The sequence below is a fragment of the Dermacentor albipictus genome, chromosome 7 (genome assembly GCF_038994185.2).
Source record: "Dermacentor albipictus isolate Rhodes 1998 colony chromosome 7, USDA_Dalb.pri_finalv2, whole genome shotgun sequence".
NCBI lineage: Eukaryota > Metazoa > Arthropoda > Arachnida > Ixodida > Ixodidae > Dermacentor > Dermacentor albipictus.
In genome coordinates this window covers 116,874,129-116,889,972 of record NC_091827.1, presented here as the reverse complement: position 1 = coordinate 116,889,972, position 15,844 = coordinate 116,874,129, and positions in this window count along the sequence as shown.

Genomic DNA, 15,844 nt, shown 5'->3' with positions numbered 1-15,844 from the left:
CTTTGCGGGAGCTGATGCTGATGCATTATTTAACTTGGCAGCACGCCATTTTCTTGTAACTAACTTTAGAATTATCGCACTGACAATAGCCTGATTGTTCAAATAATAAATCGGTGACACAACCAGATTGCCTATTGTGCGGTGAGTGAAATGTACCATTACATTCAGAAGTAAACATGACCACGTAAATTTCTTAGTATGATGATATTGTTTTGTTTTTTCTAGTTCAAAAGAATAGACTGTTATCTGTCATTACCAAATACAGTTCAACTATTCAGTGCAACCAGTTTCTGATCTAAGCAACCTCTAAGCCTTTAAAGAAAAACAAAATTGGCAGTGGATTCATTATTTCGAATGACTGACGACGTTATTGCAATTAGCAATCTTTCCTATGATGGATGTGTTTTGCAGATAATATTGTCATGTTGCCGCTGCTGCGTAGAACACCCTGTCGAAAGCGTGACTTCAAATGTGTAACTGTTGAAAGGGCGAAACTGTGCCAAGAAAAAACAAGTGACACTTAAATCCCAATGACAGCGGCGAGCTCAGTTGGTGAGCGCCGCAATCTGATCTGCAGGTCAAGCGCTTCGACTCTTATGAGTGACTTCCCGAGGGCTCCAGTGCAATCACTGTTACCCGCGTGTCTTCCAGAAAGTAAAGGATCAGGGGCCCTATAACGTGAAACTATTCCACTATGTTCTTATTACAATCTCCTGACGTCAAATTTAAGTAACCGCTGCCACAGGCATCGGGTGGTGATCCATATGGTTGTGTGAACAAACCAGTTAGACACGCTCCTTGTTTATGAGAGACCATTTTTCTTATTTTAAAAGGAATAGCATTACCTACAGTGAACGGCTTCTCTTATCTAATTGGCTGGCCAGAGCCGAAGAGCATTCTCAAGCGGGCAGGGATTCGACAGGGCCGAGCTAGTGCGCTTAAAATCGAATGCGTGAATGCGGAAGTGTACTTTCGTCAGATTTCAAACACGCAAACTGGGCTATGAGAACATTCAAATGCACGGTGATTGCAATATTAGGGTTTTGCAGAACAAAGTGACTAGCTGAGACATAATAAATACTGAAGAGGCTTCTCTAAATATATGACTCGTCATCCCGGTCCTGCGAAAATGGATGTCGGGCAAGCTGTTGAAAATCACCACTACAACTGCTGATAGGTTATGCAATGTCTTATTGCTTTAGAGTATCGATAGTAACGGTAATCTAAATTAACGGTAGTAATGACACTAATGGCTATTTTGACAGCATGCCGCTGCTGGTCGTATTGTCGTTTCTTTTTTGCCCTTGCCGCTCGTCGTATCCACGCTGCTCCTCAGGAGTCCTAACTTTGCGTTGTCTGCCCATAGCGGTGCTCCAAAAACAATTAAATAAGTTGCTAGGCTGTTTCTTTTGCATACGAAATGCTGGTGACATCACTTCCATGTCGCAAGCTGCCAATGTCGCGGCATCTTGCGCAACAGTAATATTTACCAGGAAACGCATACAAGAAACGCTACGTGCTTCACACTGTTATCAGTATTGCCTTATCATCAATTAGGTGGTTTCCTTGCTCGTTGTTTATAGAAACGAATGCTGTTCTGTATCTTGTATGCGTGATTCCAAAGAATGTATTCACTTTTCAATTCCCTTTCCTAAGTGCTTGAAGCCTGGTTCACCTCCACCGTGCGTTGGCACGCCATGGCACTACGTCTGCGATCTTCACTCTTCCCCGCGGAAGACGACACGAAAAATGCCGACCAACGAGAGGCTAAGAGTTTTGCTGTAAAAAAAGAAAGAAATACATCAAGAATGGAAATCGAGGTGCACGATTAGGTTAGTTGTGATCTTGTGAAGTCAGCAGGGAACGGAATCAAAGAGTTTTGCGGGAGGTTGCTCGGGAAGCTTCGCTGGTATCACCACCTGTTGCCTTCATACGGGTGACACTGCTACAAATTTGAGCTTCTGCCCTTACTCCACGCCCTCCTTATTGGGCAAGTTTATTATTTCGGTTATATGAAGTTTGAAATGAAAATTACATTCCAAAGTTTTACGCGACAATACCGCGATCTGATAATGGGGCATGCTGTTGTGGGGAACTCCGGTTTAATTTTGAATACCTGGTGTTCCATACCGTGTGCCCGATGAAGAGTACAGGGGCGTTCTTGCATTTAGGCGCCGTCGTAGTTCAGGAGCCACCACCGGTATTCGATCCCGAAACCTCGTGCTTAGCAGCTCTACGCCAAAGTCACTAAGCAACCTCGGCGGGTTGAAACAGCAATAATTTTTAGTATATTCTTACTGCAGTACGATACTATCATTAAAACACCTAACTGGCACACGCAGCCACATAAGCCAATGGTTATTCGCTTAATTATTGCATCATTGCCCGCTTTATTGCAGGTAGCACAAAACGCTTTTATCGAAAATACACCTCGCTAGCCAAAACATCAATTCTTATCACAGCGCGACATGTAACGATAAAACAAACGTGGCCCGCACGGCCGGTCAGTGGTTTCCACAGTGGCTGCTAACTTGCGGGTGCTGAACGACACGAATTGCATTCGCATGCCACGCACATGCAGCTACGGATTTTAAACATGCAAATACTTGGGTTTATTTGAAAGTGTTTGCAACTCATTTTTGCATTGTAAAATGACACAACTTTTCTGTTGGTAGTCCGCTATAGTGTAATTATTAAGCATTTATCTCAAGCACATCGTCGCTATACGGCCTGCCTGAAAGAAAATATGTATGCCGATGTCCATTGAAGCCGCTAATCTAATATAGCGAGAAGCTTTCCTTTTTCCTTGAGTAGTCAGTAACTGTATATAGATTATTGGAATGCAAGGAATGATCTATCAAGGAGGCGAATACCTCTTTAAAGTTATAAAATTGTTTCGATGGTGTATGCACAAGTTTTCTGCGTAAAATTTGAGATGAGCTATGGCAAACGGTTCAGTGGAGCAGTTAATGATGTCAATTCATTTCTTTCTAAGTTGTCGAATGTAACTAATCGTCTAGCTACAAACATTTACTTACCTTCCAAACTACAACTGAAGAGTCACTAGGTAGCTTTGGTATAGGCTAAAAAGCATTATGCTTCAAGGGAAATTGCGGGTTCAGGCTTTAACATGAGCAAAACGTAACAGCAGCCTTGCGTATCAGGTGGCACGGAGTTGCCTGCAATGAGTTTGAACGCATGCTCCACCTCGGAGTGATTCGTCCGTCCCCCATCAATTGCTCTTCACCTCTCCATCTGGTTCCAAAGCAGGACAGTGGCGACTGGTGGCCTTGTGGTCATTACCGAACTTTGAACCGCATCACTACTTCACATCAATATCTCCTTCCCCACATACACGATTTCGGCGGTCGTCTCACGCGATGCAAAACAGCAACAATAGCCGATAGACGCGTTAGATAACTCCAGAAAGTTGGTGAAAAGAATATGACATCATCTAGATAGCACAGTCCTATGGAGCATTTATAGCCACGAAATAAGGAGTCCATCATGTTTCGCAGGCTGCCGGGGCATCACAAAGGCAGAACGGCATAACCTTGAATTGGTAGAGGCCGTCATTTGAAACGAAAGCAATTTCCTTGCGGTCCACGTCATCTACTGAGCTTTTCCAATAGCCTAATCGGAGCTCTATCGATGACAATTACTTGGCTGCGTGCGAACAGTCCAGTGCACCTTCAATACGCAGCAGGAAGTAGAGATCCTTGAGTGAGATTTTCTTCAGGTGTCTGTATTCCACACACAAGCGTCAACTGTCGTGGTTCTTCTTGATAAGGACCACAGGGGACGCCCACGGTCTGCAAGATGACTTGATAACGCCTTTAACAAAATCTTATCGACTCCTCGTTCTATCACTTGTCGTTCCCCATGTGAAACACGGTCCAGCCGGCGTCCTTTCAGAGAGGCTGTTCTGGTGCAAATACGATGGGTGACCACCGATGTCTGGACTAAAGGGCGGCCGTCAAAGAAAAAAATGTTACGCTAAGTTTCCAAAAGACGGTTCAGGTGAGCAGCTTGTTCCGTAAGAAGATATGGTGCAATCATCTTGTAAAGTTCGTCTGTGAGAGTCAGTGAATGGCAGGTTTCTGTAGACGGCGACAAAATTTCGCCGTCAAGAACAAATGTCTCGCAATGGTTCACCATCGAGATATCGCCAAATGACATGCCTCTGGGAATAATTTGGGTCGTTCAGTTAAAATTAAACAGACGAAGCGAAGCCTTAGTACCTGTAACAGTGAGCCCACTATGGTGCCCAACCGAATTTCTTTGAAGTAGACGTCAGCGGTGGTACATAGTACATAGATGCCGTCAAGAACAGATGGCGCCGAGAGTACAGTGACCTTCGTAGTGGCTGAAAGCGACAGACTTCGGGAGAGCATGACCATACAGGCAGTCTAGAGCGTCATGAATACGTGGCAAAGGGTACACGTCCTTTTTTGTGATTTTGCTGAGGTGGCGATAATCTACACAAAAACGCCACGTTCCATCCTTCTTTTTGACAAGTACGACGGGAGAAGCCCAGGGACTACAGGAAGGCACGATAATGTCCTTTACAAGCATCTTTTTGACTTCCTGTTGGATAACAGTTCGTTCGGATGCTGAAATACGATATGGACCTCGGTGAATAGGGTTGGCATGCCAGTGTTTATGCGATGGGTCGCGACAGACGTTTACCTAAGGGTCGATTGTCCAAGTCAAAAATGTCGCGATAGCCTTCAAGAACGCGGCAAAGAGCTTTAGCTTGAGCAAGTGTAAGGTTAGGGGACACCATCTTCTCAATGTAGACGTAAGTACCCTGCGATGACATCACGGTATGGGCTCAGCTGTGACGATCTTCCACTGTGAATGGCTCGATCTCATCATCCTGCAAAGTGCTAATTATAGCCATTGAAATCCCTTGAGGCAGAACTTGCGCGGTTAACGCGAAATTGACAAGGTGAAGGCAAGGTGCGGTTGCCAGTAATTGTCAGCACAGTGTGCGGCACGGTAACACCACGTGTAAGTGTAACTGCCGGAATTTGTGCGACCACATAATTACCGTCAGGTACAGCTGGTGAGGACAACAAGTCGACGTGTGTCACACAGTGGGGCGTTAAGCGAATAAAATCCATGCAGCTCAAATGGCTTGGAGGCGGGTCCACAGGGTCGGCAAAAAGAGGCAAATCAAGGCGAAGTGAGCCGACCGAACAGTCGATGAGGGCAGAATGATTGGCAAGGAAATCCAGACCGAGAATGAGTTCGTGAGGGCATTGCTCGATGACGGTGAAGAGAACGACGGTGTTTCTCTCAGCAATGGTGAGTCGAGCAGAGCAAATGCCAACAACAGCGACAGTCCCTCCATCGGCGACTTGTACAACTCGGTTCGGAGCGGGCGTCAGAACTTTCTTGAGCCGACGGCGAAGAGCAGCACTCATAATGGACATATGCGCCCCGGTGTCAATCAACGCGCACACAGGAACATTGTCGACGAGAACGTCCTAAACATTCTTGTTCGTGTATAATGTGAAGCTAGGATTTCGTGCCAATGTCACCATTGCAGCTTCACCTGCAGAAGCTGCACTATCTAGTTTTCCGGCCGGGGGTGCGTCGAGTAGGTCGGAGAAGGAGCACGGCGTGACGGGGGCGAACGAGATTGACGCCGGGAGGTAGAAGGTGAGCGGGACTAGTGGGGTCGTGTCAAAGGTGTCACAGCGTCAGATGATGGAGCGGGCATAGAAGGGGCGAAGGAAAAGGATGCGCTAGAGGGGCGAGGGTGGTAATCAGAAGAATAGAGCGCCGGAGAAGTCCAATGGCTGCGGCAATGGCAAGCGATATGTCCAATGCGTCGGCAGTAAGAATAGATCGCCTTGTCGTCCACGGTTTGCCATTCGGAAGGATTGCGCTGTCCATAAGAGAAAAAAGAGCGCGGTGGGCACGGGCATGGATAGAGAGGTTCTGAGCGTACGGAACGAATAGATTTCAGGCCAACGTTGGACAACTCTTGACTGACGACGGCCTGTATCAAGGAGATTGTCACCGGAGAATGATCAGGTGATGGGAATGAAGGGGCCTCCGGTTGCGCTGCTTCGACCTCACGACGAATGATGCGGGTCAAGTTGTCACATCGCGACGGCTGGTGGGGGAGGTCGTCACAGGAAGACGTAGCAGCTGTGTTGGGAAGTCGCGTGATGTGCTGGTATAACCAGCGGCTTTTAGCCTGCTCCAGACGGCGACACTCCTTGAGGATCGTATCGATGCTGGTGACGTTCGTAAGCACCAGTAAATTGAAGGCGTCGTCAGCAATGCTTTTAAGGACGTGATTAACATTCTCGTCCTCAGACAAGCTCGGGTCAGCCTTGGCACAAAGGGCCAAGACGTCGAGAATGTACAACACGTAGGACTCGGTCGACATCTGAACACGTGTGGCAAGGGCTTTTTGGCATTGACTTGGCTGCCGAACGGATTGCCAAAAAGGTCGCGGAGCTTCTCTTTGAAGAGATGCCAGCTCGAGATCTCCTCTTCGTGAGTCTGGAACCATGCAAGTGGAGCTCCGTCGAGGTAGAAAAGAACGTTTCCAAGCATAATAGTCGGATCCCACCTGCGACTGGTGCTGGCACGTTCATATAAGCGGAGCCAGTCGTCAAAATCAGGACTGCCGACTCCGTTGAAAACACCAGGATCGCGAGGGGGAAAACGGTGACGTAGGTCGGGGATGCAGGTGGCGACGGTTGTGTAGATGAAGTGCCGCCAGCAGGAGCCGAAGTTGCACTGTTGCCGTTGTGACCACTGCGAAGCTCCATGACGGGTACGGGGAACGTCCACCTCCACCAAATAATGTTACGTATAGCTGTAGCCCAATGCTATATACATTTATTCAGAGGAAGCTAACGGGACGCCACAATGGCCACGCTATATCGAGCGGGTCCACGTCGTCTTCCTCCTCTTCAGTGCAGCCACACTGTGGTGCCTGTTTCGTAGCAATATGATCACAGCACTTTGACCTACCCATATCTTCTACATCCTGCACTATGCTGGGATTGGCAGGAAGTACGAAATCAATTTCATTTGTTGTTTCACCATATGGGCTTTTTCTGGTGCACTTTCTGTTGCTACGCTTCCTGAAAAAGTGTTCATTATTCGAAGCTTATTCCTTTCCGCGAGTTCTACAAGCATCTCTCCTCTAGCGTTCATAGAATCGATATCTTAATTCCGAATTGCTTGTTAACCAGCTTGCTTTTCCCCCACTTTTGCATTGAAGTCGCCCGTTAGTACAGTATACCAAGTTTCCACTTTTCTCATCGCTAATTCAACATCTTCATGAAACTTATCTACTTTATCATTATCGTGACAGGATGTTGGAGCGTAGGCATGTACTACGTTTTATCTACGCATAATATTAAGTTTGATTATGGCTACTGCTACTCTCCCATTAACGCTGTACTATTCTTCAATGTTGCCGCCTGCATCCTTATAGATTAGGAATCCTACTCCGTAATACTTCGTATCTGGGAGACCTCTATAGCCGTGGACATGACCATTAGTCAACACTGTATAAGCTTCACACGTTCTTCTAATCTCACTAAAGCCAACGATGTCGTACACGATGTCTGATTGCTCCACAAAAAACCTCCTAAGCAAGTAAGGTGAGGGAACAAATGCTAGTTAATAACATCTTACTTAAAATCAAGAAAAGGAAATGGACGTGGGCAGGACATGTAATGAGGAGGGAAGATAACCGATGGTAATTAAGGGTTACGGACTGGATTCCAAGGGAAGGGGAGCGTAGCAGGGGACGGCAGAAAGTTAGGTGGGCGGATGAGATTAAGAAGTTTCTAGGGACAACATAGCCACAATTACTACATCACCGGGGTAGTCGGAGAAGTATGGGAGAGGCCTTTGCTCTGGAGTGGGCCTAACCAGGCTGATAATGATGATGAATATGATGAAGCAAGCCTCACTCGACAGAGTTCAGGTGTTAAAGGTAGCCAGGGCCAGTTTCTATTGGTGGCCTGTCTTGGTTCAGAGAATCTTAGCGCCCTGTGCTGTCTTACGCTTTCCCGTGAGATCAGTCTATAAATTGGATGGATTACTTCTTGAAAAGTTCCAACACTATAAATACCTCGGCGGGGTCTATTTTTCAGAAAATTCAAGACGGAATAGACATATTGAATACCTAAAATCATCTTGTATGGTCAACCTTGTTAGACGTAATATTTATAAAGCCCCCCAGAAAGTAAACGAACTGCTTTACATAACAAATGTTCGTCCGGTACTCGAATACGCTTGCTAGGTATGGCACCCTGAAAGCTCTAAACTTATAGAAAAGCTTGAACGCGTCCTGAACTGCGCTGCAAGATTTGTTTCTGGTAATTATAACTTCCGTAGCAGAATTGCATTAGTTAAAGAGGACCTTGGTTGGAAAACACTAGCACACCGCTGATTAACTGCAAAATTAGAACTTTTTTTCTGAATCTACTCTGATCTCACAGGAATAAATAAGAACTTGTACATTTTCCCTCCCCACTTCATCTCGAAACGATGTGATCACGAGCTGAAAGTTCTTCAAATGCGCTGTCGTACTGACGTCTACCGTAATTCATTTTTCCGCATGCTTCCGCACACTGGAATAGGCTTCGCAAGAGCATTGGTGAATGTAAAATGCGATCAGAGTGTCTGTCTTTATCGTCACGTAGTCTGCCGTAGTTTAATATCATCCCGTTTTATTTATGTCATTTGGCTGGCATTGCGCTTCATGTGATAGACCCTTTCATGCATTGCGCTTCATGCGTACCCTTTCCATTTCTGTGTTGCAATGTTGCACCGCAGTTAACTTAAGACCGTTTTGCCGTCGAGATGACTCATCGATGTTACGTATTTTGTTACTTTTACCACCTGTGCTTAGCTGTCTTAAGTTCTTGTCACATGTTCATTTTACTTCAATTTGTCCCCCCTGCAATAATGCCCTTGTGGTGCTGCAGGTACTTGTATCAATAAATAAAACTAAACGCTGTGTTTTATTGTCTTAGGATCTCATTTGTTCTCGCACTTTGTTCCTACCTTCCTTCGTCATGGCTTCGGTGATTTTCTGTGCGTTCCTTCGATTGTTCCATTTCGCTGCGTTGACCCAGCTCACTAGCTCACGTGATGGTGACCTTTTTCTGCTGAGGCTTCTCTTGCAGCAGCTGCTGTCTCTGGATTTAGGCGTGCGGTTCCCCGATGGGGTCCTTGACTTTCGCGCAGCTGGCGGCTTGCTTGCGCGTGGCGGGATTCACTCTCCGACAGCTGCCGGCGTTCGGCCTGTCGGCGCTGCCATTGGCGTTTGCGCATTACGTAGGGGATCTTGTATTTCGGCTTGCACGTGCAGTCTCTGGTCGGTTGTTCGCCCCCGCACAACTTACATTTTGGGGTACAGCGATGGCCTTTTGTAGGGTTGGCGAGTCCGCAGGCCACGCACGTCTTCATTGTGAGGGTCGGGCTAACGTCCTTGCGGTGCCCCACTCGGACGCACTGCTGGCAAACGTTGATCTGTTTCCTGTAAAGGCGGCACGGTATCAGGGTGGTTCCGTATCGGAAGAAGTTCGGTACCTTGAGTCCATGGAGTACTACAATCACAGTGGTCGTGCTGCCAACGCTCTTTGCGCCCGCTGCTAGCGGGTTCCTCTCGTTCCTTCCGACGTTCGTGTGTAGATCGTCGGCGCTCGGCGCTCCCATTGATGGGGATGTCTCTAATGACGCCCTTTAAGGTGTCGTGAGGTGCCGTGCGATATGCGCTGACCTCTTAGGGTTTGCCTTGAATAGAGATTGCCGGGTTTTACCGTACCCTGCCGCGTTGTCTTCGTTTGGTGTACTAAGGACCATGATGGTCTGTTGCGTGTTCGGCCATATGGTGTCCGCCTCACTTTCCTCGCTCGAGATCTCGGAAGCGGCGAGTATGGCCAGTCACCTATAAATTTCGTGGAGCATCACAGGCCAAAAGTGGCCATTTTGTCTAATAAAAAGAGTTTGTGTTATTGAGCCTTGCGCGCTTCATGACAAAGCACGTGAGCTCCGGTGGAAGTTGACAAGCGACAGATATTTCCAAGGACGAGCGGCTGCGGGAAGCAAGCCGTACGGTAGTGTCATTTCTTCAAAAAATAATTTATTTTAGATGGCATGTTTCGTAGGCTGCATACTACAGTTGGAAGGGCAGTGACGAGTTATGAAATGTGCTGATCGTCTCCATTTGTTGTCGAACTTAGGTTCAGGAACAGCCATATAAGACGTCAGAAATATAGAGATCAGTGAGAAAAAGACCCCGAAAATCGCAAGAATCGCCCTAAATATTACCTGCCAACACAAATTTGCGCCAGTGAACATAACACATTTGCATTCAGTTGTGAAAAACACCGTCTTACTTCATGCTTACGTCTGGCTGTGAGCAACCACCCATGATAACAATGCCGAGCCTAAGACACAGGTCACGTGAGCGCGGCGCCGCCGCCATTGCCTCCACTGGCACTTATATTCCTCCGCACGTGGCATTATAATTTTAGTATTTGTGTGAGAATGCCGAATATGAAAATGACACTTTGAGATATGCATACCCAGGTATATGTTCGCCACCACCATCATCATCATCATAATCATCATCATCAATGCCTCTCCCGTGTTCGCGTCTCAAAGGGACACTAAAGCAAAACAATCAGTTTAAACTAATGGAGCATTGTTTGAGAACCCTGCAGGCAGTTATTAAAAGAAATATTTTGACTATTACATGACAAAATGAAGGTCCAAGTATCAGTATTTTAATTTCGCGCCGAAGCCCCAGCGCCAGTACATCAGCGTGACGTCAGAGATTCCAAAGTATGTTTTCGCATTTGGGCCGCGTTGGCTGAATAAAGGCTCCCGAAACTTGCCATGTTGATTATTTGGTTCCTTTAGAACACAATACAGTCAATCTGTACCGCTATACATAATTAGTAGTCCCTAGAAGATGCCATCACAATCCAAGACGTAACAGCCCCCTGGTGCGGGAACTCCAGTAGGCGTCGCCACCCGTATTTCGTTCTTGCTCTTTTTCTGGCTTACCAAACGTCTTATCGTTGTAAGAGCGGTGTTCTTGGTGTCGTAGAACGGTGATTTATTGATGCAGAATGTGTCTTTTTTCACTTTAGTGTCCCTCTATCCCTGACTTTCTCTAATTGACTTCATATTGCGCCCTAAAACGTACTTATTCTACTACACTACCTAAGTATCTGCCCTCCTCTACTGTGCTTCCCTTCCCATGGCACACATTCTGTAAGCCCAAAGGTCCACCGGTTATCTGGCCTGCGAATATTATGGCGCGCCCATGAGAAGTTTTTCTGTGTGCCTACTAGAGGTGCTTTGTCAAGGAATTTTTACGCTTCGCTGAGCTGCTGACACACCTAACCAAATGTGATGTCGAGTTCAAGTGGGAAACTCCGCCGGCCAACTAAATTCAAGAACTCAAACGACGCATGTAGGTACTACCAGTACTTGCGCACTTCGACGATGACAATGATGCAGAAATCTTCCCTGACGCCAGTAGCCTAGACGGCGGTGCCGTCCTTGTCCAGATGAAGCACGGACTTGAACAGGGGATAGCTTACGTTAGCCGGTCGCGGTCAAAAGCGGAAGGCAATTTTTCTGCAGCCGAAAAAGAATGCCTCGCCATGATTTGGGCTTCAGCGAAATTCTGCCCTTGCCTGTATGGCAGGCCGTTCAAAGTCGTCAGCGATCATCACGCGTTTTCTTGACTAGTGAAGTTAAAGGACCTTTAAAGAGGGTCGGCATGGTGGAGCCTCAGAGTAAAACAATATAACATCACTGTTTTCGACTAGTGACGATGAAAACACTGATGCCGATTGCCTATCACGCACCTCCACTAACCCACCGCCACAACATGGCGAGGATTACGACGCCTTCTTTGGATTAATACACGCAGGAGACTTCGCTGAACAGCAACGAGCAAGCTCGGAACTGAAAAACCTGGTCGACTATTCAGAAGGGCGCACTGACGTTGTCCCTAGGGCATTTAACCTAGGATTGTCTTCGTTCCCGCTTCAAACAACGTACTCGTGAAGAACAACTTCTCACCAGTTCGCGCCAACTACCTTCTTGTTGTTCTCTCAACACTGTGCCCAGAAGTACTTCATGTCCTACATGACGATTCGACTACTGGCCATCTCGGATTCTCCCGAATTCTATCGAGGACACTGGCAAAATATTACTGGCCGCGCCGTTGCTTCAACATATACCGAGACTGCCAGCGACGTGAGACACCACCGACAAGGCCAGCGGGATTACTACAGCTGGTGAAGCTTCCTCATCGAACATCAGAAGGGATTTGTTGGGACCGCTTCCGACGTCGACATCCGGAAATAAGTTGATCTTCGTGGCGACGGCCTACCTCACCTGCTTCGCTGAAACGAGAGCTCTGCTGAAAGGAAGCTCAGCCGAAGTGGCGAAATTCTTCCTCGAGAACATCCCGCTGCGAAATGGTGCCAGAAAATTCCTCATCATCGTCAGAGGAACGACCTTTACAGTAGAGCTCACGCTCACCCAAGGCATTCTACAATACAGCCAGGCAAGCCACATGAGGTCAAGTGCCTACCACCCACAGACGAATAATCTGACGGAGCGCCTGAACTCGACCCTCACTGGCATGCTAGCAGTGAACTTCAAGGTCGAGGAGAAGACGTGGGATGTGGTCCGGCAGTACGTAACCTTCGCTTATTACACAGCTGTGAAAAAAACAACTCACTGTCACCGCGCGTCAACGACGAAGAGAATCTCGACGTCTCCAATCTCCAGCACGCGCAAAGAAGCTAGGTTACTCGCATGCCTGCTCATCAAAAATCAGCACAGGACCGATAGCCGGCACTACAATCTTCGATGACGATACGCAGAATACAAGGCAGCAGACGCATGATGTGGGCGAGTTGGTTTTGCATACTTGAAGAAAAGAGCGCTATGAAGACGCGGATTAAAAGAGGTACGACGGACAAGCGCCTTGTGCATCGTACATGTTCCTTTTTCAGTCCGCGTCTTCGTAGCGCTCTTTTCTTCAAGCGTAGTATACGAGCCTGGTGACCGCATTCGGGTATGGACCCCAATACGACGACGAGGACTTAGAAGCTTCTACGCCGCTATCTAGGACGCTACAAGAGCATCCAACGAATTTGCGCACTCGACTATGAAGTCGTGCCAGATGCAATATCTCTATCACAGTGAAATGGCCTGAAACAGCCTATGTTGTGCGACTTAAACCGTTCTATCAGCGCTAACGAACTTTGGGGCTTTCTATAACTGAACTTTGAACTTCCTTTTTTGCTCTGTTTTAATTTGCAATTTGTTTCTTTGTTCTTTTGTTACCTTTGTTTAATAAGTGTCCTTTTGTATTTCGCTCTCCTGTTATGCTTGTAGCATCGGGATAATTGTTACTGAGATTGACATTGACCCATGTACGTGTTTATCTTTTTTGGGTGAGCGCTTTTCACCGTCGAACAAATGTTGCCCCTCAGCGCGGGACGCGCATACACGTATCGGAAATTTGTAGAATGTTATCGATGGTTCTCTTGTCACCGAAGCTTGAGTATTCTGATTGCATGTGCGACGTGAACTGTGCAAAACATTGTGAAAGACACGCGGGCACAGCTGATTACTCTGGAACCTTCGATGACTCGTGTATGAAGCCGACGAGGTTGACCGGCTGCTCAAATGTTTTACGATCGCCGACTGTGTTCGCTGTTATCGGCGTTCTTTGAGTGTAGTCTGTTTATGAGACCACAGGATCGTACAATAAAACGCTAGTTTGGTCATTCAACCAGTTTTGCTGCTTTCTTCACCGTCACAACCACATGAGAATATCAGGTTTTTCCTCTCATACAAACGAGCGGAAACGATGGTTGAGCAGCAGCTGCGAGGTTTATTTGATGTGGACGATGTTGTATTGCTGGTTAACATACAATGTGATATCCAACGTTTAGTTTATACCTGTGGACACGAAATTTACAATTTTCAATTGAAATTTAGCGTTAGAAAGCAGGCAGTGCGGTATTCAGTGAAGACAGTGACCACACAGGGTTAATACTGCGCCGGGAACAGCCTCGAGTAAATGAAAACAAATAGCTTTATTTGTGAATAAACGAAAGCGATAGTTATCGGGAGACGCAGGAAAGAGTAATAATAGCGAAATGAAATAGATATTCAGACATAATGAAACAGAGAGCTCTATAGAGATGGAAAATGTACGAGGTGCACTGGGCTACGGGAAAATTTTCAATGGTTCCAGCCCTTTCATTTGTTAATGCGGTTGTTTGTTTACATTCATGTATACAATCAGGGCTGGATGGCAACCAAAATTCGGTGGGACGCCTCGCATTGAGCGCTCACGGGAATGTTACTAATGAAATTGCGCAGGGCGATATGGATGGATGGATGGATGGATGAAAAACTTTATTAGGGTCCTTTAGGGCGCGCACTAGCGCGCAGCGGGCCGCTCCCACGTCGGGACAGAGAGGCCGAGTCTCTCCGCCGCGTCGCGGGCCCGTTGGACAGCCCATAACTGTTCTTCGAGGTTGGGGCTGTGTAGGACCGCATCCCAACGTGAAGAAGTGTTGTTTTTATCGCTGTGTAACGTGGGACATCGCCAGGGCATGTGAGGTAAATTCGCTAAATCATTGCATAGTGCACATGCATTTGTTGTCTGAATTTCGGGGTACACCTTGTGAAGAAGTAGGGGGTTTGGGTAAGCCCCCGTCTGTAGAAGCCTTAGTGTCAAAGCTTGAGGTCTATTGAGTTTGCAATGTGGGAGGGGGTAGATCCTCCGAGCCAAATAAAAGTGCTTAGTAATTTCGGTGTAGGAGGAAGGAGAGTCCCGATTGTCAGTAGCCCCAGCGTCACGCTGCCCGGTAGCTACGCGGTTGATGATCCCTTGCGCAGCTCCGTGTGCCGACTCGTTGAGGTTAGGCGGGGCACCCTCGATCTGTCCCATGTGGGCTGGAAACCAGATCAATGTGTGTGGCTTGATCTCCTTGCTTCCTAGTATCCTTAGGGCCAGGTCGGATATGGTCCCTTTGGCAAATGCCCTAACAGCTGATATGGAGTCACTGTAGATTGATGTCCTCTTGTCGTCCAATAAGGCCATCGCTATTGCAGCCTGCTCTGCGATCTCTGAGGACGTCGTCCGAATCGAGATTGCGTTTGTTATTTGCCTTTCATGATCTGCGCTAACTACAGCGAAGGCCTGTCCGTCGGCGTAGCGCGCTGCGTCTACGAAACTGTTCTCCGAAGCCCGTTCACGAGCCTTTTCCAGGAGAGCCTTCGCGCGCGCCCGACGTCTTCCCACGTTGTGCTCTGGATGGACGTTTCGTGGGATCGGGGCGACAATGATGCGGTTCCGCTGCTCTCGAGGGATGCTACAAAATTTTGTTTTGATTACTGTGAGGGGAACGCCCAGCTCCTGTAAGATGTGTCTGCCAGCTTGTGTGGTAGATAGCCTGACGAACTGGGCCCTCTCGTGTGCTTCCGCTATTTCCTCTAGCGTGTTATGCATGCCAAGTTGAAGTAAGCGTTCCGTGTGAGTGTATATGGGGAGGCCGAGAGCTCTCTTGATTACCTTCCTGATTAATGCGTTGAGCATATCCCGCTCCGATCTTTGCCAGTTGTGCATAGCCGCGACGTAAGTGAAATGACACATTACGAACGCATGTACCAATCTCACGAGGTTATCTTCTCCGAGGCCTTGCTGCCGGTTGGCCACTCTTCTGATTAGTCTGATGGCATTGTCCGTCTTCTTAGTGAGTCGCAGCACTGTCTCGTTGTTTGAACCATTCGACTCTACCATCAT